Raw genomic sequence first — 24,398 nt, forward strand, 5'->3', positions numbered from 1 at the left:
TCGATAAGTCATTGATAATTTCTCATTTCTCATTTGAAAAGGGGATTGCCAAATCATTCTCGGCAAGACTAGAATGAAACATTTGTAAAGTTTCTCTTTGTTTCAAAGCACTTTGAAACATTATGCAAGTGGAATTCCATCGATGAGGTACATCCCAATTAGCTCCCAAAGCTTTTCTTCCCGTATCTTTACAAAATTTTCTATAATCCATTTGTCTTTTTTTACTTTTCTTAAAAACTTCATGTAGCATTACTCTAAAATCGTTTATAACCGATGTAACCTCATCCGAAGCAAGTCCGTCTTGCACGATTAAATTAATGATATGTGCAACACACCTTGAGTGAAAAAATACACCATTGCAAATCGGCGTATATTTTAATTTTAATTTATCGACCGCCGATGTATTATTCGACGCGTTATCAAATGCAATTGAAAATATTTTATTTTCTAGTTTATAAGTTTTTATAACATAATCTAAAATTTCAAACAAATTATCTCCCGTATGTGGATACTCAAAGAGTTCGAAAGCAATGGTGCGTTTCATCATTTCCCACGATGACGGGTCTACCCAATGAGCGGTGACACAAAGATAAGATTCGGGTAGACCATGTGGAGCCGACCAAACATCACTAGTTAAGTTTATTACAGTATTTATATTTTCAAAATATGCAATTAGTACCTCTTTGGCCTTTTTCCACAATTTTAAACAATAACGTTTAAGAGTATGACGACTTACGTGAGTGTATTGTGGTTGAAGCGTATCTCGAACCATGGCGGTTAAGCGAGGGTTGTCGAAGTGGCTAAACGGTAAAGCTTCTTGAATCACAAACTTCGCCATACGATCTTGAACTCGATCAATTTGGTATGTAAATATTCCGCCTTCACTATCCATTTGCGTTTGTTGCGACTCGACGTTCTGTTTCAACGCCCTGCAATACGGTCTTTCGATGTGTTTCTTCAAATTTGAATTCGAAAGTGGGTTTAAATAAATCCCATAAAACTTGCACCGAGCCTTCAATGAATGGTCACTCAATTCAACCAAATCCCAATTGCACCAAATCTCTTGATTACGATTATGAGGTACAATACGAACGAAACTTGGTCCGGCGGTGGAACCTTGACCAACCGATGATTGTGAGGCAGCCATAACAACAAATATGAATATAGAAGAAGAGAAAACAAGAGATTAGAGAACTCAGAACGTTGTAATAGCGTTTTTTTGTATTTTTTTGCGTTCGGGTTTGCGTTTTGAGTGTTGTGATGAACCCATTACACCAAATACCTATTTATATTAGTAGTGGGGTGTTTGGGGAGCCAAAAAAACGGCCATTTTTGACCCCAACAGTCAAAAAACGGCCATAAAACCGTTTCCCAACGGCTAGAACTACTCCAACGGCTAGAACCGGTTCCGAACCGGTTCCGGTCGAACCTGTTCCAGAACCGGTTCCGGTTCGGTTCCGGTTCCTACCCGGTCCACCTCCAAAAATGTCAAACCGGTCCCGGATCGTCGGGTTGAAACGGAACCGAACCGGTTCCTACGAAAAACGGGTCGGAACCGGTTCGGTTCCGGTTCGGTTCCACCGAACCGGTTCCAGGAACCGGTTTTGTTGTCCACCTCTAGTTTCAGATATCTCACATATTCAATCTATGTTGTTTATTATTCAAGCTCAAACTATATCTAAAGCCAAGAGTTTCAAAAAACTTACTGTGTCTGATGATTTTCTTATTATATTGACCAAATAAAAAAAACTAAAAATAAAGGCTAAATGTGAACTTGAACCTCAAGTAAAAAAATATTCTTTTTAAAAAAAAAAACCCTATATTGGCACATGAGAGCATTTTAATTATTTTCGGTTCCTCGGCAAACAAAATTTACTGGCAAGTCCAGCCTAAAATATGGATCAGTTGGGAATTTTGAAATTTTCCAGACAAATAATACTTTTGAGAGTTAATTACACAAATAGATTGCTATGGCTTGACCCATGTAACACCTTCGGGTACTAAAGTTTAAAAGTTACAAGTTTGAGCTTTATGCTGTAACGAGTTTGTGGTCTGAGCCTAGCATCTGATCCTTCAGCGTAAAACCCTCAAAGGCTACAAGTACAAACACAAGAACCTAATACCGACCTATAATTATCTGGTTAACGGTAAATGGGTTCACAGGGTAAATGCATCACACATTTATATAACGTCTACTGTTCCTAGTTTCCTACCGATGGGTTTGCAAGGGTTAAACAGAAGGGTTTGACAAGAAGATGACTATCACATAATATCTTATGCAGGAACTAAGCAACCCACAAAAGCATGTGAAAAGAAAACTTAGTGTTTACTTCACATACCTTTGACCCGAATTGAAAGATATTCGATTTAAAACATTATCCAGTTAAAAACAAGTGCACTTGCATCAGCAAAAATATATGGGGGGAGTGTGATCTAAGTAACATGGTTGGGAAGTATATTGTTTTATTGACAAAATTGCCAAAAACATAAGTATCCCAGGAAAAGTGAAAAGAGGCGGTATTATAATAGCCTAAATATAAACAAGTGGACCCCACCAAAACTATAAATAATAAAATATGAGAATCCTACATTCCTCCTGATTTCCTAATACACAATCTGCTTAAGATTTATTGTACTAGTACATAAATAGCATACAGCCATACACTTTAATGAATATAAAACTAGACACTATCAATTTTTTTAGCTTATATAACACAACACTTGGTACCAAAAATATTCAAACTCAACCAGCCTTTAGTAAGAAAACAAAAACAGAGAGAATGGAAGCAAAGGCAGATATTTCATTTACCAGTGTCATGGCGGTTACCCAAACATGCCGACAAAACATACCTCAACAGTATGTTCTTCCTCCTTCCCAACGACCGAACACTGCCCTTGCTGACCAAATTTCTACCATACTCCCTGTGATTGACCTTTCCATGATTGACCACCCTGCACACAGGTCCAAAGTAATTGATCAAGTTCATGCTGCCTGCAACAAACTTGGCTTCTTTCAGGTACCAATATATAAGAAAAGCTTGAATGTAAAAATATATATATATACATACATCGGTATACACGATGACTTACTGGCTTTGTTTGCATGAGCTTTCCAGGCTATAAATGTGTCAAAATATCACTTCTCACGGTACCGAAAACTGTAATAAGGCGGGGTGGACTTGTTTCATTCTTTAAAAACTTATTTACAAAAGGCAACGTTTGAGAAGGACTTTCGACGTATTATAGTGCATGAATGCATACATTTATCTTTGATATTATATTTTGCTCGGATAAAAAACCATCTCTATTGAAGGTGATAAACCATGGAATTCCTACCTCACTCATGAAAGATGCACTAGACTCTGCAGAAGCATTCTTTGATTTGCCAAGTGATGAGAAGATGCGTTTTGCTTCAGCTGATGTTCACAAGCCCGTAAGATATGGCACTAGTATGAATCATGGGACAGATAAAGTGTTCTTTTGGAGAGACTTCATTAAGCATTATGCTAATCCCATATCAGAATGGATCCATTTATGGCCATCTAATCCTCCAACTTACAAGTAATTAAACTCACCAAGTTCTATTCTGCTTTCACTGAAAATGGCAACATTTAACTAAAGATTATTTATAATTCATACAGAGAAAAGATGGGAAGCTATGGAATGGCGATGAAGATATTACAGAAGAAGTTAATGGAAGTGGTTCTAGAAAGCCTAGGCCTGAATGCAAAATACTTATACGATGATATCAAAGACGGTTCTCAAGTGATGGCTGTCAACTGCTACCCGTCTTGCCCTGAACCAGAGCTTGCACTAGGGATGCCACCACACACGGATTATGGTACGCTTACCATTCTGAATCAAAGCCATCAAGGGCTTGAAATCATGGACCATGACAAAAAGTGGCACCCTGTTCCGTTCATAAGAGGTGCCTTAATAGTTCAGTTGGGAGATCAATTTGAAGTGATAAGCAATGGCAGGTACAAGAGTATCCCACATAGGGCAATTCTCAATGTGCAAATGAAGCGGTTTTCAATTGCAAGTCTTCATAGTATGAAGTTGGACACAAAGGTAGGACCAGCACCGGAGCTAGTTGATGAACAACACCCTGCTGCCTACAAAGAAGGGAGCTTTGGTGAATTTCTTGATTACATCTCGGCTAAATCTCTAACCGAATACAAGTACATTGACATGCTGAAAAACCATGAAAGATGTGGAACATGAGTGAAGTATAAAATAAACAAGCATCATAACAATTACTCATAAAAAATGTGTTCAACACAAACCCTCAACCCTTAAAGATGCATTACACTATTACTATTTCTTTTGATTTACTGCTTTACAATTGTATGTCACTACTAGTTTAGTGACAGTTTATGTTTTATTAATTAATTCACAAAATCCTACAATTTATTTACTACTATTACATATAAATGTCCCTATAAAGTTGGAGTGTTGGACCTATAGAAAGTTCCAAAGTACAATGCATTAAATATATCAATTAAGTTACAAGTCAACAGACATTCTCCCATATATGATATATATCCTTTTGAGACATTTAAGTTGGTTGACAGAATGTTTGTTGACAGAACTCAGAAGTACAAGTTGATTATTGCGGGACATGGTGGGGACTTGAGATCAAAGTCAAAACATCATTATCTTTTTTTTCTTTTCTTTTCTTTTCTGAAAACTGAATCAAAGTGACAAATATAATCATAACAACATTCAATTGGTCATCTTGATATTACATCCCTAACACAGACACTACAATGGGACTTAATTCAGGGATGCATACTACTGTCTAAAATTAATTCATAATAATAAGCACAAGACAGTTAGACAGACATTCAATTCCTTTTCTAAGTTGGTTGACCAGTCAACAGACATTGCAAGTTGATTCTGGTGGGACATGGTGAGGACTAGAGATCAAAGTCAAAACATCATTTTTTTTCCTGAAAACTGAAACAAAGTGACAGATATAACCCTAACTTAACAATATTCAATTGGTCAACTTGGCATTACATCCTACACAGACACTGAACCTAATCAAACCAATGACAAATATATTTTAAGGTGTCCATCTTCTTCGGAAAGTAGTGTTCTTAGACTTCCAAGGATGCATATATACTGTCTAAACATATTGCGTTATAATATCACTACAAAAATAATACTTCATAATTATAAGCATAAGACAGACATTCAATTCCTTTTCTGACATATTTCCCTAAAGTTCAAAGTCAAAACATCATATATATATATATATATATATATATATATTTTTCCTGAAAACTGAAACAAATTGACAAATATAACCCTAACATAACAATATTCAATTGGTTAACTTGATATTACATCCCTAACACAGACACTACAGTGTGACTTAATTCAAGGATGCATATCTACTGTCTTAACTAAAGGCTGTTCACAAGTCAAGCCAGAGTGGGCTCGAGCTCGAGCTTGAAATTAAACGAGGCAGCTCGGCTCAACTCAAGCTCGAGCTTGAAGTTAAACAAGCCTAGATCGAGCCAAAGAGCGGAGCCATGACCTGAGCCGAGCTTGGATTGAGCTCGAGTGCTCGACTAGGTTACAAAAATAAGCCAGCTCAGCGCTTAGGTCATTTCAATCAAGTTTTTTTAGCTAGTTTTATTTGAGCTTTTATCGAGCGAGCTATGATCTGCGAGCCGTTTGAACAGCCGATAATAATGCATTATTATAACATCACTGAAAAATTAATTCATAATTATAACTTTACAAGCATAAGACAGACATTCAATTCCCTAAAGCATCACCTCACCTCACCTAGCATGAGTACACATAAACATAATCATCAAGTGTGAGTTATTAGATAGATTGCAATGATTTAAGCAGATCATTACAGAAGCTGATAACCATAACTACCACATTTTAATCAATTTCATCCATATAAATTAATTAGGTCTATCAACAAAATGCACATTTCATCACAAAATTTGAGATTAAAGGACACGTGTTCAAACATATATAATCATAATAAACCACTAATCAACTGCAATTGGTTTACCTAGGGTTTGTAATCTGAAATTGAACCTGATACTGAATGATTCGTTGTAACCTTACCTGAGATAAATGGCAACCGCTGTGGATAGGATTCGACGGCGGCGGCGGCGGACGGGATAATCGGCGGGAAGCATCGACGGTGGACGATGGCGGCAAATAGTGGTGGGTGTAACGCTGACGTAACTCAAGTAAGCTTTAAGTTGGGAACTTATGCTTTGAAAAATGATTATTGGTTTTGTTTAAATAAATTAATAAATTAAAATGTGTTTGGCAATCACAACAAACTTTCTTATTTTATATTTTTAAAAGAGTTTAAAAGCAGTTTTTCAAAAGCCATAAATTCTGGCTTTTTGAAAAATCCAATAAGCCAATAAGTATTTTTCAAACTCAATCTTAATAATAATTTAATAATAAAAATGATATTTTTCTAACTAGTTTGAACTAGACTTTCTGAGACGGAATGTCAATCGTCCATACTGATTTTAACGCTCTCGGTCAGACTCATACAAGAATATCATCAAAAAGGAGACCTATCACTATGAAAAAAACCCACTAGAGTCGGGTTTTAAACCTAAAAGTTTAAAAATCCAAGGTCTTAACCATTACCTAATTATTCAAATCTGAAGTACTAAAAAAAAGTTCTAAAAATGTAAGAATCTAAATATAATTTAATATAACAAATCCTGCGTAATAAATATTATGACGTATATAGATATAATAATAAAGTATATAAATAATAACAAGGGGAAAGTTAACATAGAAATTAAATTAACATGCTAACTGTAAGAATCAAGTAGTCTAATTATATATGAAAGTAGTGTAATTATGTAATTACATCGTAGTGTAATTACATTATGTTGTAATTACACCATACTATAATTACACTATGTTGTGTATGTAATTATACTACTTGATTCTCACAGTTAGCATGTTAATTTAATTTAATTTATATTTAATCCAAACCCATAATATATAATTATATTAATCATAAATAAAATAACAAACATGCCAAGTGTTGGCCATGTTCGAGCTTATAAAATTATTAGCAATTCAAGGTGAATTCAAGGTGACGTAGTTTGAAATGAATTAAGCTCGAACATACAATGTGTAAAATATTCAGCCTGAATAATTCAAGGATTTGATCTACCGATTAAACGAATTTTTGACTTTTAAGTTAATAAGTCAGACGAGTGAAGCTGAAACCTAATCAAGTACAAACCTGGCTCAAATATTTAACAAGTTACACCTTTTAGTAAACAAATATGAAGGTATAATTGCTAGTTTACTCCAAACTATATTGCTATAAAATCAAATTTGTAGTGTCTAGAATTCATTCTAGCCAAAATCAAAAGCAAAGTTCTTTTTCAAAACAAGTGATTTGTTATTTAGCTTGTTATTAATAGCGTATCCACAAATTTTAGTCAGTGGGTGTAAAAAACAGTTAACCTAGAACAGGTCAAGTCAAAACTTTGCATTAAAACGGGTCAACAAAAATGGGCCGGGTCAAAATATATACATTAAATAAATCACATATAGATATGTGAGCAACAAATTTCTTCTAAACATAATAAATAAAATATATATTACAATTGACGAAAACCTTTCCATAGTTATCATAATACAAAACTGTTACTATACTATTAAAAAAATTAAAATTTAAATATAAAAAGGATATGATATTTTGAATATCAGTCAGTTTGCATATGGTCCAATTAAGCTCAAAAATTTATCACTGTATTAATAAATAATTAATGAAGTGGTTAGACGATTAAAAGAAACATGAGAAATCATACCTTCTTCAACTTATGTTTTCTAGGAAACAACTTAGTTGTTTTAGTGGGATTTCAAGAGGATTAACAAAATAAGAAAATACATCATAGGGCTTACTTACCAAACCTTGAGCCAAGTATTACATATTTCCTTTCTGGACCCGTGTTTCATCACACGCCAACTTGTTGAGAATCCAGAAGGATAGCGCTATTAGCTATGCAAGGTCACCTCCATCTTTCCCCGTCCATTCCTGACGCCTCTGGCGCGTTCTAGATCCTCGACCAGACCTTCCTCGTTCTTTCTAGTTCATCCTACGTTATTCAACGATGGAAACAATCTTGTAAGTGCATCCGCCCTTCATTTGTATGAATCACTCCTTGTTAACACAAAACTTCAAGGCGGCTCTTCAGAGCCGACCCGACAGATCACGAACTACCTTACATTTCTTTGAACCTAGCCTTCTTTGTTGGCCTCCTTTAGATGATCAAATCATATTTGGGTATAACATGTTTCTTAAAAGCTTAGGGGAGTTAATACAATTTTCGTACTTACCTTATATATAGTGTCACAAGCAATTAGAAAAAGTTATGACATCATCTTTCTAAACATGAGTTTACCGACTTATAAATATTGTTTGGGTTGCACAATATTAATAAATCTATAACACTATCACTTATAATAAGTCAAATAAAACGAATAAAGTATTATAAATTAATTCGTTTAAGAGTAATATTGATACTTTGATAAAAAAAATAATTTTTAAAATTGCATGTAGGATGATAGGTCATTATTTTTTTACTAATAAAGATATGAAATATGCAACTTGTTATTTGTTTGTCTTTTATTTTAATGCAAAAGATTATATATATTTTAATAGATATTAAAAATTGATTAACACATAAATTAAAATTATTAAAAACCTTTTGCTTCATGCTAATTATTGTTGATTGTTGAACACGTGATTTTTTACCCTATAAAAAATATTAGACGAGCATACACAATTACAGAGGTTTTAACGTACTATAACACTGTAAACTCATAACTTTTGAAATAAGAATTATAAAAATGTTTATATTAAAATATTCAAAGGGATGAAAGAAATTGAATGCAGTACATGTTAGGTGTTGGTGAGTGATATGATCATATGAGTATCAAAGTCAGGATTGAAATTGTCTATATATAGTTATCAACTTGACTGACTAGCTTCTTTCTCTTATTCTGGCTAAATCAGATGGTCGTTTTTATTCATAAAGAAAATCAGACGAGCATATTGAATCATATTTGGTATGGATAGTACACAATCAGTACTTGGAGTTTGGAAAAAGGCGAGTATGACGTAAAGTCATCATGCCATCGACACGCGTTACTTAAGACTGATCTTATCTCAAAGATATGAAATAGACACGGTAAATGTCTATATATAGACTCTACTAGGCTAGCCCCTTTTCTAAATTTGATATAGATATGTACGATAATATGCAAGATTCAATCCATGATTTGCTTTTAGTTCATCAGCAGCATGACATGTACACGAATTGTTTTATTATATTTATGAGTTAAAACAAAATGCCAAAAACTAATGGGTTTTTACAAACCGACAAGTTGAACATACCAAAACACCATGAACATGTGAGAGAGAAGTGCGATTTTCGTCATTGTGATTTGTTTAAACTTGCTATTTCAGTCCTAAAGTTTAAAATTGCTATTCCGTCTCTAGAGTTTCACTTTCGTTGAAATTTCTGTTGTTCTCGTTACCATGTTTTGGATTGAAATAGCAGATTTTAACAAACTACAAGGATGAAAATTATTTGTGATGAAACTAAGGACGAAAGTAGCGAGTTTTTAATTTTTCGACTGAAATAGCAAATTTTAACAAACCACATGGATGAAAATTGCAACGGAAATAAAACTCAAGGGACGAAAATAGCAAATTTTAAAATTTTGGACTCCAATAACAAATTTGAACAAATCACATGAACTAAAATCGCAGTTCTCTCAAAATTATAATGAGATTCTCAACACCCTAAATTACAAGACCGTGATAAGATCACTCCAACAATAACAATCTTGGTTTTGAATCGTGTAATGCGCTCTCATACGTTTGATCCAAAACTTCAGCGTGCGATGCGCTCACATCACGTATGCGATACGCTCTTAAGAAAATACCATAATTCCAACAAACATTTGAATATTCTGCACATTTTTGTTGTAAATTCACACTTTTCCTCTAAATCATGTTGTACGTGTCAGAGCGCATTACGAATGCATGTAAACACATCGCATCAAGTGCAGTGATGTGCTCTTTAAATCGCATCAGGCGCATCACGCATTATGCGCACATTTTAAAACCAAGATAAAAATGATAGAAAGAAGTTTCATTTTGTTGCATAAACTTTATTACAAGTCTCCCTAGTTGACTACCAACTAGCCAACCAAATTAACTATCATTCTGTAGGTGCTGCTTGTTTTTTAAGACAAAAACTGTTTGTAATCTGATTTCATCTGATTTTATGTCTGCAACTGAATATGTGGCCTGAAGGTATGCAATCTGAAATTATAACACTGTTTGTTTTATAAACAGGATATCATCCGCATAAATTGAAAATTAGTTACCTATCATACATATCACAGTAGATAGAAGTCATTTAACGTCGGTGGACGGTAGTGGTGGGTGGACGGTGGATGGTGGTGGTGGGTGGTGATGGTGGCGGATGGTGGGTGGTGGTGGTGTTGGACATTGTGTGGTGGTAGGATGTTAAGTGTGAATATTTTGAACAATGTCTTATTTTTTAACATCATAAAAGCATTGTTCAAATATTAAAAAAAAAAACAGTCTTCAGAAGCTTATGTCTGCGCGTTCGCAGACGTAAGCCCCTTGCATACTTTTTAAGCAAAAACAAACAGCACCTTAGGGTCTGTTTGGTATGAGATAATGAAATGAATGAGTGAATGGAATGGACAAAGGAATGTAATAGATAAGAAATGAAATGAATCATTATCATTCAATTATTTTGTTTGGTTACCACGTATGAATGAAATGAATAATCACTTTATTATTATTTTTTTTTACTAAATAGTAAACTATACACACATATATTTTTGTCGTTTAATGGAATGATAATAACATAATACGATACAATAACAAAACTATAATAATAATTATAATTTAATAATAGTTATACGATAACAAAATAATAATAATAATAATAATTAATAATTGTTGATAATTTTTCATTCCATTCCTTAAGGAATGAATGAAAAAAACACATTTTACTAATAAATGAAAAATGCTATATATGGAAGGAATTTCATTTCTTAGTAATGATTCATTCCATTGATAAATTCCAACCAAACATGTTTTTATTTCATTCCTTTGAAATGATCCATTCCATTTCATCTATCATTACTTCATACCAAACTCTACCTTAATAAAAATGCAAATGGTTTGCAACTAATCTATAGTCATGATACAAAAGGAGTAAAGTTTACTCATGGTTAGTTACACTCTTAAATGAATTACTTATTAAGTTATTATGTACAACTCTACAAATCTTTGTTTGTAAAGCACACCGCATATGCGTCATTTGTATTTATTGACATCAGATACACGAACAGAGAACCGAAAGGAGGAAAACTTGTCTGACATCAAAATTTTTTCCTGTGGACTCGGCATTTTTTGGTGATCGTTTTTTTTTGGCGTCAAAGTTTTTGGGCCCCAATGGGTCGGGCCCAATCATATTTAATAAAAAAGGTATTTAATATTATAATTGTTTCCTAAGCATATTCATGCTTTGGAAACTATTCATAATATCTTCAATCGTGACTAAAAAAAAGAACTCATTTTCAATATAACAAATGTACACATCTTATATATATTACGCAAAATCAAAGAAATATTCGTCGTGAGTTCTGGAATCTGTATAGATTGAAGACTCATCAAAGAAAGAGTTAGTCGACCGACCGTTGTTGCCATCTGGTTGAAGTGCGGCAGGTAAGGCGATGATTGAAGCCTTGAGGCGAACTGGCAAAGGCGACTGGGCGATGGTCGTTTGGTCGATAGAAACATACTTTATCGGTCGCTAAGGCGATGGATGTTGTTTTGTTTTTTTTTTATTTAATTTTCACTTAGGTATTATGTTTAAGAATGCTATTGGGTTGTGTTTACTGGACAATTATATGAATAATTTGGACCTTTTTTTATAATCTATGTATGGGCTATTATTGGCCCATTTATAACGTTTGTTAGCAATCTTTAAAGTTTTTTATATTTTATAGAAAAATATTCATTACTAAAAAATTTTAACTAAAAATTTTCATAATTACTGAGTTCGAATACTTTTTTTAGAATGACACTGGGCTCGCTCATCGAAAAAGAATGGGTTCGCTCAATGGCTCGATACTATAGGTTATATATAAAACCGAAAAAAGACCAAAAAATCGCAGCGGGGTCTAAAGTTCGCGCACAAGTAGACTTGCATCAGCAAAAAGTCTATTATTAATTCTGCAGGATATTGGACTGCAGAGTGAGATCTTACTTTCAAATATATCAAGAGGACAAGAAAATCTCTATATATAGACTATAGCACCTTTCCTAAATTTGCGAATATCAGGTATGCGCAAGATTCAATGCACGGTTTCAGATATTTCGCGTATATAATATACATGTTTACCATTCAAGTATTCTAAATACTTTGACCGATGGCTATTTGCTTAACGATAATTGGGTTAAATGCATTACATGTTTAACCATCTTCTACCACTATATTCCAAGTTTCCGACCGCCAGGTTCACACAAGTTTAAGCAGAAGAAAAGAGGGCTTGTGATCTTAGTAACATGGCTGATAAATATTTTGATTTGTTGACCAGATTGACAAAAACATAAGTATCCCAGGAAAAGTGTGTTGAGGCCATATCTTAATAGCCGAAATATACTTGCGTGGACCCTACCACACCGGATATAATATGAGAATCCTACTCTCCCCTTGATTTCCTAGTACACAATCTGCTTAGACAGATATTTAGAACATAAATAACATACAGCCATACTACACTTTAATGAATATAAAACTAGTCATTACAAAACTTTTTTGGCTTATAAAAACACAAGACTGCTACCAAAATATTCAAATCAAACCAAACTTAGTAAGAAGAGAAACATAGAGAATGGAAGCAAAGGGAGATATTTCATTTACCAGTGTCATGACGGTTACGCAAACATGCCAACAAAGCATACCTCAGCAGTATGTTCTCCCTCCTTCGCAACGACGAAACACTACCTTCGTTGACCAAACTTTTACCAGCCTCCCTGTCATTGACCTTGCCATGATGGACCACCCTGCACACAAGTCCCGAGTAATTGAACGAGTTCATGCTGCCTGCAGCCAACTTGGCTTCTTTCAGGTATTAGTTATTAAAAAATAAATATTGCATATAGGCATATAGCAAAACATATGCATAGTTGCATACGTTCATACATCGGTATACACGATGACTTATTGACTTCGTTTGCATGAGCTTTCCAGGCTATAAATGCGTCAAAGTTTCACTTCTCACGGTGCCAAAAACAGTAACGAGGGGTGGACTTGCTTCATTCTTTAAAACTTGTTTACAAATGGAAATGATTGAGAAGGGATTTCGATGTATTTATAGTGAATTCATCTTTGAAAATATATAAAGAAACTTGTCTATTGAAGGTAATAAACCATGGAATTCCTACCTCGGTTATAAAAGACGCGCTAGACGCTGCTGAAGAATTCTTAGATTTGCCAAGTGATGAGAAGATGTGTTTTGCTTCGGCTGATGTTCACAAGCCTGTAAGGTATGGCACGAGTATGAACCATGGGACGGATAAAGTGTTCTACTGGAGAGACTTCATCAAGCATTATGCGAATCCCATATCCGAATGGATCCATTTGTGGCCATCTAATCCTCCAACTTACAAGTAATTGAAATTTTCAAATTCTTTTCTTCTTACATAGAAAATGGCGACATTAACGTTCGAATGTTCGAGTACTAAATTACTTATATTTCATACAGAGAAAAGATGGGAAGCTACGGAATGGCGATGAATATATTACAAAAAAAGTTAACGGAAGTGGTTCTAGAAAGCCTAGGCCTCAACGCAAAATACTTACACGATGATATCAAAGACGGTTCTCAAGTTATATGTGAACTGCTACCCGTCTTGCCCTGAACCCGAGCTTGCACTAGGGATGCCACCACACACGGACTATGGCACGCTTACCATTCTGAATCAAAGCCATCAAGGGCTTGAAATCATGGACCATGACAAAAACTGGCACCTCTTTCCGTTCATAGAAGGCGCTCTAATAGTTCAGCTGGGAGATCAATTTGAAGTGATAAGCAATGGTAGATACAAGAGTATCCCACATAGAGCGATTCTTAACACTCAAAGGAAGCGGTTTTCAATTGCAAGTCTTCATAGTATGAAGTTGGACACAAAGGTAGGACCGGCACCGGAGCTAGTTGATGAAGAACACCCTGCTGCCTACAAAATAGGGAGCTTTGATGAATTTCTTGATTACATCTCGGCTAAATCGCTAACCGAATACAAGTACATTGACATGCTGAAAAAACCATGAAAGATGGAAATTAAAATAAAGAATGTGTTCAACACAAAACTGCATTACACATTTACACTATTATTACTATTTCTTTCGATTCACTGCTTTGTTATAATTATATGTCACTACTAGTTTAGTGACAGCTTATGTTTTATTGATTAATTCACAATATCCTGCAATTTAATTAAATATTTCATATAAGTTACAAGTCATTAAGTCAACAGGCATTCTACCATATATGATATATCCTTTTGAGGCATTTAAGCCATTAAACTACTAAACAAAATGGAGCCCAAAATGTTTACTGACAGTTGATTCTTGTGGGACTACAGATCAAAGTCAACACACCATCTTTAAAATTACTAAAAAAAGACAAAAAAACTGAAACAAAGTGACAAACATCTAACTTAACAATATTCAATTGGTCAACTTCATGCTGCGTTAGGGTTTCAAATGGGCCGAGCTACTCGAGATCGGCTCGTTAAAAAGCTCGATCGAGCCGAGCTTCTTCGAGCCTAAAAGTAAGCTCATTTAATAAACGAGCCCGAGCCCAAGCTTCACTTATCGAGCTCGAGCCGGCGTGCGAGCCTAAACGAGCCTGCAATTTATATAGTTTTTAAAAAAATATATATTTAATAATTATTAATTAATATATATATATAATGTTAAGAAAAAAATAAATAAAAATAACTAAATAATATATATTATTTTATACATAAAATTATAATAAAAAATATAATTATCTTATATAAAAAAAATAATGGATAAATAGTAAACGAGCCGAGCTCGAGCTTGAAAATCTACTCACGAGCCGAGCTCGAGCTTTGAAAACAAAGCTCGAAATGAGCCGAGCTCGAGCTCTGTGTAAGTTAAACAAGCCAAGCTCAGACTTCTCTTTATCTACTTGAGAAAGTAGTGTGCTTAAACTTCAAGAATGCATATCTACTGTCTTAACATAATGCATTATAATTAACTCATAATGACATTGAATTATTGATAATATAATGCAGACATTCAATTCCTTTCTGAATTCAGTCATTTTCCGACAAAATTTCCCTAAATATCGCATAATCATCAACTGCGAGTTATTTATCTCCCAAATAAAAACACATGATTCTCTTAAGCTAATAATAACTAGTACTACAGATAAACTTTTCCTGACCCGAGATAAAAGGCCACGGTGGAGGTGATTGACGGGATTCTGTCGGCCGATGGTGATGGTGTGATCGCCATGGAATGTGTTGCAGCCAGAAAGCATCAATGGGGAAGAGGGGTGTACGTTGTTATTTAAATATTTGCCGCTAAAAATAACCGTTACTTAAATATTAAGTTTCTTTTTAATAAGTTAATGTATCATATGCCACGTAATAAATAATATTACCACATCTATCTGTAATATATATAAACGAAACGCTAAAATCCTATGTGTCGCGATGTGGTCGCTCCCTTCTTTTATGAAAGTCACCAGATTACTTAATTTTTAAATTGAGGTCTCTCATTGATTTAACCTAAATTCATGGGAATGAGTCTTACCAAAACCAGATAACTCTTAAACGGGTTATAACATCTCATTGAATTAAAAATTAATCTTACCAATTATTTGATAAGAAAATCCTATTAAATGGGGGTATACTAAAATTTAATATCCAATTTAAAAAAAAGATATTATTTATAATTAATAAACAATTTTATAGTAAAAAACATAAGCAGGTCATGGGTCACCAAATCCAGATAACTTTTAAACGGGTAATAACATATCATTTATTTATGAAACTTTTCATCATCAAACCCTAAGTATATTATTAACTTTCTTACAATAAAAAAAAATTAAAATTCAAAAAATGAATATTAAAAACGAAAAATGTAAAACAACCATTTTCTCAAGCCATCATATTACTTTATTTGTAAATGAAGGTTTCTCACATATTTAACCCAAATTCAAGGGTAAAGGTCTCATCAAACCCAGATAGCGTTTAAACGGGTTATAACATCTCATTATATTAAAAATTAATCTCATCAAATATTTGATATGAAAATCCTATAAAATAGAAATATGCTAAAAATTTATATCCTATTTTATTTAAAAAAAGATATTATTTATCATTAAGAAACAATTTTATAATAAAGAAAATAAACGGGTAATGAGTATCACCAAACCTAGATATCTTTTAAACTGGATTATAACATATCATTTATTTGTGAAACCATTTCATCATCAAACCCCAAGTATATTAATTACTAGATTTTATCCTCCGTATTATGGGGGTTGTTTTACATTATTCGTTTTTAATATATATATATATATTTAGATTTTAATTTTATTTATTGTAAGAAAATTAATAATTAATATACTTGAGGTTTTAAATAAAATGGTTTCACTTGATATGTTATAATCCGGTTTAAAAGTTATCTGGGTTTGGTGATACCCATTACCCTTTTTTTATTATAAAATTATTTTTTAATTATAACTAATATCTTTTTTTTAATAAAATAAGATATGTTAATTTTTAGTATATCTCTAATTTATAGGATTTTCATATCAAATATTTGATTAGATTAATTTTTAATATAATGAGATGTTATAACCCGTTTAAGAGCTATCTGAGTTTGGTGAGACCTTTACCCGTGAATTCGGGTCAAATGCATAAGAAACCTTCATTTACAAATAAAGCAATCTGATGCTTGAGATAATGGTAGTTTTACATTTTTCGTTTTTTAACATTTATTTTTTGGATTTTAATTTTCTTTATTGTAAGAAAGTTAATAATATACTTAGGGTTTGATAATGAAAGGGTTTCATAAATAAATAATATGTAATAACCCGTTTAAAAGCTATCTGGATATGGTGACCCATGACCCGCTTATGCTTTTTACTATAAAATTGTTTATTAATTATAAATAATATCTTTTTCTTTTTAAATTGGGTGTAATTAAAAAGAATCTATATAATACTTGCTATATCCAGTACCTCCAGTTGCTATGAGATTTATATACCGATGTGGATGAGTGGGGCCTACCACACTAAAATGATGAAATAAAAAAAGTATTGAGGACACTTAACAGTTAACACCGCCAGTGTGACAAAGATATATATTTTTTTAAAACTTTTTTAAGTTAGATAAGTAAATGTCAAATCTAATGCGTTTAGACTGGAATGAGCTCGGTACCTTACTAGCACGGTACGAAATCCCGATCTCAAAAATCAAAAATTTTTGGTACCGGTACCGAAATGTTCGGTATCGGTCCCGGTACCGGTACCTAAGGTAAAATTCGGGAAATACCGGTAAAGTACTAGTACTGTACTGGTTCCAACTCAAAACCATATCTGCCTTTTATTTCTCTAAACTCAAACCTACTTCGTTAGCCCGGTATCAGCCTGACCTCCTTTGGATCGTCAAATCGTATTGAGTACATATGAGAGATTATGTTTCTGTTGAACATGTCTCCTAAGAGCTTGTGGCAACAGGCAAGTTATGTACTTACATCACATATATAGTAGTATTTTGCAAGTAATTAGGAAAAGTTACGTCGTCTTTTCAAATATGAGTTTACCGACTTATTTATGTTGTTTGGATTGCGATATTTAGAAAATTTGAAGAAATCTCACGACTCATGCTTTCCTGTGAAATGATGGGAGTTGAAGTTTCTTATAATACAAGGTATTACAAGCATGAATTTTTTACCACTAGTAAAAAATGGTGTGATCATAGCCCGGACCTATTCAATAGAAACCCGCACCCCATGATTTTATGGTAATATACAAACGATTTAATCCCGATCGCCCCTAAGAAATTTTTACACGGCTCCCATCAAACAGTTATTCATCGGGATAAGGATTTTTACATATTTCCCCTTCCTAACCTCTGAAATTACATATTTTCTTAAAATACAAGTTTTTAATAAGAAAATGTACAATGCTTTTTAACATGGTTTGAGAAAATATGTAATTTCAAAGTTTAGAAAGGAAAATATGTAAATGCCCCGTTTGGATAAATCAAGACAACTAATTTGTATAATATGAACTCAATAAAATAATTAATTTGGATATTTCAAGCCCATATTAAACAACCAGGCAATGAAATTAGGGCAATTTAAAAACTCACCAATTTATCATCAATAATTAGTTCCTTAACCATTTAGGTAAAAAAAAGTTAATAAATTTTCTCTCTAACTATTACCTTATTAATTGATTATTGTCTATAGATTAGTTTTTACATTGTATATTGATAGACTAGATTATTTGATTTATTACTTAATTGAATGCTTAATTGTTTAAATGTTTCTATTGTGAGAATTAAAACTTGTTTGTTATTTGTGACACCCAACCTGAACGAAGCAATTTTCTTTTAATTAATATTTTGCTATAAACAACTTTCTTAAAAAAAATTTCCGTCCTCGTAAAAAAAGTTCTTGGTTCCCCACTGCTACTAGTATCAGGTAACTATAGCCGGATAATAAGTTACATAAAATATATAAAACTGTATAAATCATTATTTTAATATTGATAATATTGCAATATAAAAGGCTTGAAAATTAGTTTGGCACGATATCTGTAATTTTAAAACTAATTGGCAAAGAATATGTTAGATCATTGGTTGGTATGGTTGATTTTGTATCTAAGGCCGTCTCGTGGGTAAGCTGAATGAGCCCACAACTTTAGGCCTCCAATTTTATAGCGCATCAATCTTAAATATGAGTTATATGTTATCGGTTTTTGAAATTTTTTTGTTTGTTTGTTTTTTTTAGAATTAGCAACTCATTGAATTTTGTGGGATTATCACTAATTAGAATTTCGTACGATTTACTAATGATTATCACCAATTAGAATTTCGTACGATTTACTAATGGAAGATATGAAATTATTATTTTCTACATATGGTTTTAACGCGGTATATCACCGTAGAGGACATATTAAAATTTAAATTAAAATATCTACACGAGGAAAGATTTTGAATGCATGCATGTTAAAAGAGTGATATGAAGCTCAAAATATGGATATAAATTGCTGTCTATATATAGCTATCAACATGGTTAGCCCCTTTCCCCATTTGGAGTGATTATAAATTAATATTTATATTTATTTCTTATTTTATTTGGTTGAAACTAATGATGACAATGATTTAAGGATTTGTACCGTTTGATATGACGATACTTATACATTATTTATTATTAGGCTGAGGGGTGTGGGGGGCGCGAGAGGGGGCGTGAGTGGGGGCGCCAGCCAATAATATTGTGACGTGTGGCAGAGAGAGAAACTTGATAAGATGGGTGTTGGTAGTGGTGCTCGCGCCCCGGGGCATGGTGTGGAGGGGCGCGAGAGGGGGCGCGAGCGGTTTTTTTTTTTATTGTTTTATAAATGTATTTAAAAAACGTATTATTAAAAAAACTCATAAATTATTTAAAAAAACACACATTAATTAAAAAAACACATTAATATCTAAAAAAAAAATTAAAGTACTAAAAAAAAACATTATTCTTATTCTTCGGCTTGGTCTTCTTCGATCAACCTCTTCCGGATACGTTCCTTTTGTTTTTCCATCAGCATTTGGTCGACCGGATTTAGGTTACTGAAGTCTCTTGTAAGGAATTCCAAATCTCTCATTCTTTTTTTTTCCTTTTTGTCATTAGAGACCACCTCCATGGTTTTGTTGAATTTATTGAGGGATTCAACAAGATCGTTGATGTTTACGGCTTCCCCCTCAGCCGGTTTTTTGCCCCTGGCGTCCCTTCCCAATGGCCGCCTCCTCGGCGGTGAAGACGTTTCCTCCCCCGCAACGTTTAGGTCGAATCCAACCCGGCAATCCGACCCGGCGGAAGTGTTGTACGCTCCAGACGAACTAGTTTTAGTCCGTTTCGGCCCTACTTCCGCATCAACGTCCGGCGCCACCAGCTCAACCCACTTAGAACACCTTCTCAACCTCTCCCACACCTTTACATCGTCCCACGTCTTCACCGTCCCATACCTCCGCAGGCACTCCTGCCTCCACTCTTCGACAGTGAAATTATAAACCGCCAAATCGTCACTGCCACTTGCTCTCATACGACCGGCGTTCCTGTTGAACAGATTAGTAAACAAGCCGACAAATTTTCTGATTTCGGTCCACCGACCCGAAATCATATCGGCGTTCCGCTCTGTACTCCCAACGAGCGAATAGAACGTCTCCCTAACCTTTGTCCAAAAGACCTTGCTCTTTTGGTAGTCCGCTGCAAAATTCATAAATAAATTTGTATGTCATTTAACTTTTTTATTTAACTTTTTTATTAAAAATCATTTTTAAAAACGTTAAAACAATTACCGCAACGCCGATCCTCAGAAGTGACTATCCAAGCCCGACACAGGGCTTCCTTCTCATCCGATGACCACGGAGTGATTTTTCGTTTCGTCCTTCCGGTCGAAGCCGAACCCGACCCGTCCGTTGCAATTTGTTTTTTCCGGTGGACGCGTCTTCTTTGTCCCGCAGCTTCACCTTCTGGTTCTTGTGTCTCCGGAACTACAAAGTTAGGAGACGGTTGTATGTTGGATGGTTGAAAGCCGGATGGTTGTTGCGACCCCGAATAAAACATCGGTTGGTCCGGTGCCGACCATAAATCGTCGTAACTGTAATCTGATTCTAGGTTTGGGTACCAATTTCCAGCCATGTTTTTAAAAAAAAGTTTGGAAGATGGGGTGATTTTGGGTTTTGGGTGTGGTATGTGATATTGGTATGTGATATTGGTGTTGGTTTGGGTTTGATATAGGTTAATAGAGAGAAAAGATTGTATGTTATATTGTTGTGGGTTTGTGTTGGATATAGGTGAATATATAGAGAAATTTGTATGGAAAAAAATTTTTTTTTTTAATAAAAAACGAGCCCAAACGGCTATATTCACGCAAACCAAGAAACCTTCACGCCATTCTCAGCCGCTAGCCCACCCGCGCCTGCCTCTTTTTCCGCGCTCGCGCCCCTCTCGCGCCTCGGTGGTGTGGTGCTCGCGCCCCGGGGCGCGACCGCCTCGCCACTTGCGCCCTTTCTCGCGCTCCGCACCCCTCAGCCTTAAGAGTGTGTGTTATGGGGCGTTAAAGATGACGTGTGAAAGCCCACGTGGACAATTTCATCAACAAAGTCCATCACACAACAAAGGTGAATGGGCGATATCTTTGGTTTCAAAAAGCATGAGATTTGGCAGCGACTCGGCGAGGCGATAGGGTCCCGAGCCAAGACGCAAACGAAGGGCTTAACGTATGCAAGGCGCAAATTATTATATATATATTCTTATAAAATTTCTATTAGTTTGTTTGTACTTTGTAGCCACATTTATTCAAAGCTTTATATATGATTTAATATATAAATTGCATACATGCTCAACCTAAAAAGCTTGCTAGACAACATCTTGATGCACAAAAAATCATAGTGTACCAGAGGTGTGCGCCTCAGGGCTTATTTCAAAGCGCCTCAAGTGTAGCCTATCGTACATGTTGCGCCTTAAGTCAGTCGAAGCCCATAGACTTTGTGCCTTGGTGCATCTCACACCTAGGCACGTTTTCTTAAACCAAGGTGATACCTCATTCAGCGCTGCCAGTCTCACGACCACTAAATCACAAACAAAGACGAACTTATTTTATTTTTAATTATTAATTATGTATTTACCCAATAACACATCTCCAACTCACTCCATCTAACTATTAATTTATTCACTCACACCTCCCATAAAACACTCTTTTCGAGTGTAAAGGTGAAAGCCCTTATGCTAACTAAGCTCTTAGGTGACATAATTAATTACCCCTTTTCACATTGCATTTTTCACTCTTATCATAAACACAAAGCCTTACATAGTTACAAATTGTTATCAATACAATGTTTTAACTTACAACTTAAAACGCATTCTAGTTTTATAAATTTTCTAAAACTATCCATAATTCTTTGCGTGTCCTTAAGCATCCTTAGGTGTTACATTATATCCTTATAAATCCTTAAAAACCTACATTTCATCTCTAACCTTGCAAATATTTTTACCATTTTTAGTTTTCACCTAATCATTACCATACTACACGCAACATTTAAATAAAACATTTTATTTTACTTAATTTTCGACGTAGACCATCTGCAAAAAAGGAACAAAACGCAAGACTCTTGCGGAAGGGCTTACTTGCTTCAGGCATATAAGGGTATAATTCTTCAATGATAAAAGCTAACAAAAACAAGTAATTTAAGAATACATTGAAGCCAGCCTAAAATTTTAAATCACTTGTAATCTTATCTACTTTGTAGTATACTCGTATCTTCATAACGTTACAATTTGCTGAGTTAAGCAAATCATTTATCTTTTAATAAATAAAAGGACAAAAGTTATATAATCGTATCATCGTATATATGAATCCCAGTATCAATCCCGAAGAAAGATGAGATGATGTCATCCATGTCTTGTGTGACACGTGTGCATAAATTTAAACATTCAAAAACACGTAAAATCTCTAAACATAGGCCTCTCCTAAATTTGATAAATAATAATAATAATAATGTGGATTGTTGAAGTTAATTCCCGAACCAAGATATGGGTCGGGTGGGGCCGGTTCGACCTAATGGATCGCTCTCATTAATTAATTATTATTATTAGAGATAATTATCTATTTTATTTATTAGATAGAGATGAAATTTTATTTAATAGATAAACAGGAGTTTCTGTTTTACTCTGACTGTAATCGAGCCTCTATATAACCCCAAAGAATTCATGTAAGGGTCATTGGATAATTGATCAAGTTTTGAGTTATTTTCTTGATTAATAAAATTGGTGAGTTGAGCCAAAGTATTCTCCGAGTTTAGTTCGTGTTCAATTCGATCTGGGCCATTAATTGGTATCAGAGCCGGAATCAAGTCACCTGAAGATCATAAGACGAGCAGACCAAGAACAAAAGGGTTTGTGTTCGAGCGGCGAGACGAGGGGTGCAGTGCTGTTGATCGAACAGAAGGAAGTGTTCGTTTCAAATTCAACTGAACAAGATAAGTAGGAGGGTGATTCAAAGGGACCGAGTATACCTACTGTTAAACGTGTTCAGAAAGTTCAAGAACTTAAGTCGCCGCCGCTGCACGTCATTATCATCACCGGGGCCGTCGTTGCACGTCATTATCATCACCGGGGGTTCTCGTCACGTTGTCTGATTCGCGATTAAACAAGAAATTGGTTCTGTCGCTGCTACTGAACAAAGAGAACGAGAACACAGAAGGTGTGTGTTTTATGCTTGGAAGAAGATGACAGAACATTCTGGTTTGGTTTCAGAATTGTGTTGCAATTAAAAGAGAAAAGTAGTTCTCTTTTGATTGGTTGTTGGGTGGTGAAGTGTGGTTTTTTTGTTTTGTGCAAGTAAAGTCAACAGAGTTATTGTTGAATTAAAGTTTTGCACAGGTCACGAAGAAAGGAATGAAAAAAGAATATAATATTTGTTGCAATTATTTTTGCATAAGATTAGTTTTTGTTTTTTTCCAAGAGTTTGTGTTTGTTCTAACGGATTGGAGCAAGGGAGTCCGACACCATTAAATTTTACCAACGGAAGAAAAAAAGGGCGTCAATGGCAGGTGAAGAAGAAAGGCCGATAAACCAACCCAAAGCGACCGGGGGGATTTCGTTACAGGTTCCAAAGCTGAATGGAACTAATTACATCACATGGGCGATTGTGGTGGAAGCAATTTTGGACGATCAAGGGTTATGGGAAGTCGTTCAACCAGAAGAAAGTGCGGCTATTGATGCGAAGAAGAATAAAACAGCAAGGTCGTTTTTGTTTCAAGTTGTGGAAAGTGATATTCTTCTTCAGATTGCTCAATACAAGAATGCACGAGAAATATGGGCGGCTTTGAAGGCACAATATGTTGGGGCCGAGCGAGTCCAAAAGGCTCGACTCCTAACGCTGAAAAGTGAATTTGAGAAACTCAAGATGGCAGAAAACAAGACTGTTTATCAGTTTGCAGGAAAAATAACTGGTATTGTTTCAAAGGCAACGGGTCTTGGTTACGTATTCGCGCAAGATGCTTTAGT

General features: G+C 34.6%; 2 pseudogenes; both read left to right on the forward strand.

Annotated features, from left to right (window-relative positions):
• The first annotated feature begins 2,780 nt into the window (after positions 1-2,780).
• On the forward strand, positions 2,781-4,224 carry LOC143591198 (flavanone 3-dioxygenase 3 pseudogene; annotated as a pseudogene).
• An 8,745-nt stretch (positions 4,225-12,969) lies between these two features.
• Positions 12,970-14,408, forward strand: LOC143591195 (flavanone 3-dioxygenase 3-like; annotated as a pseudogene).
• The last annotated feature ends 9,990 nt before the right edge of the window (positions 14,409-24,398 follow it).

Source organism: Bidens hawaiensis, unplaced genomic scaffold (assembly GCF_021521415.1).
Source record: "Bidens hawaiensis isolate Kalapana, Puna unplaced genomic scaffold, B.hawaiensis_p1.1 tig00039455_1, whole genome shotgun sequence".
In the NCBI taxonomy this organism is placed as follows: domain Eukaryota; kingdom Viridiplantae; phylum Streptophyta; class Magnoliopsida; order Asterales; family Asteraceae; genus Bidens; species Bidens hawaiensis.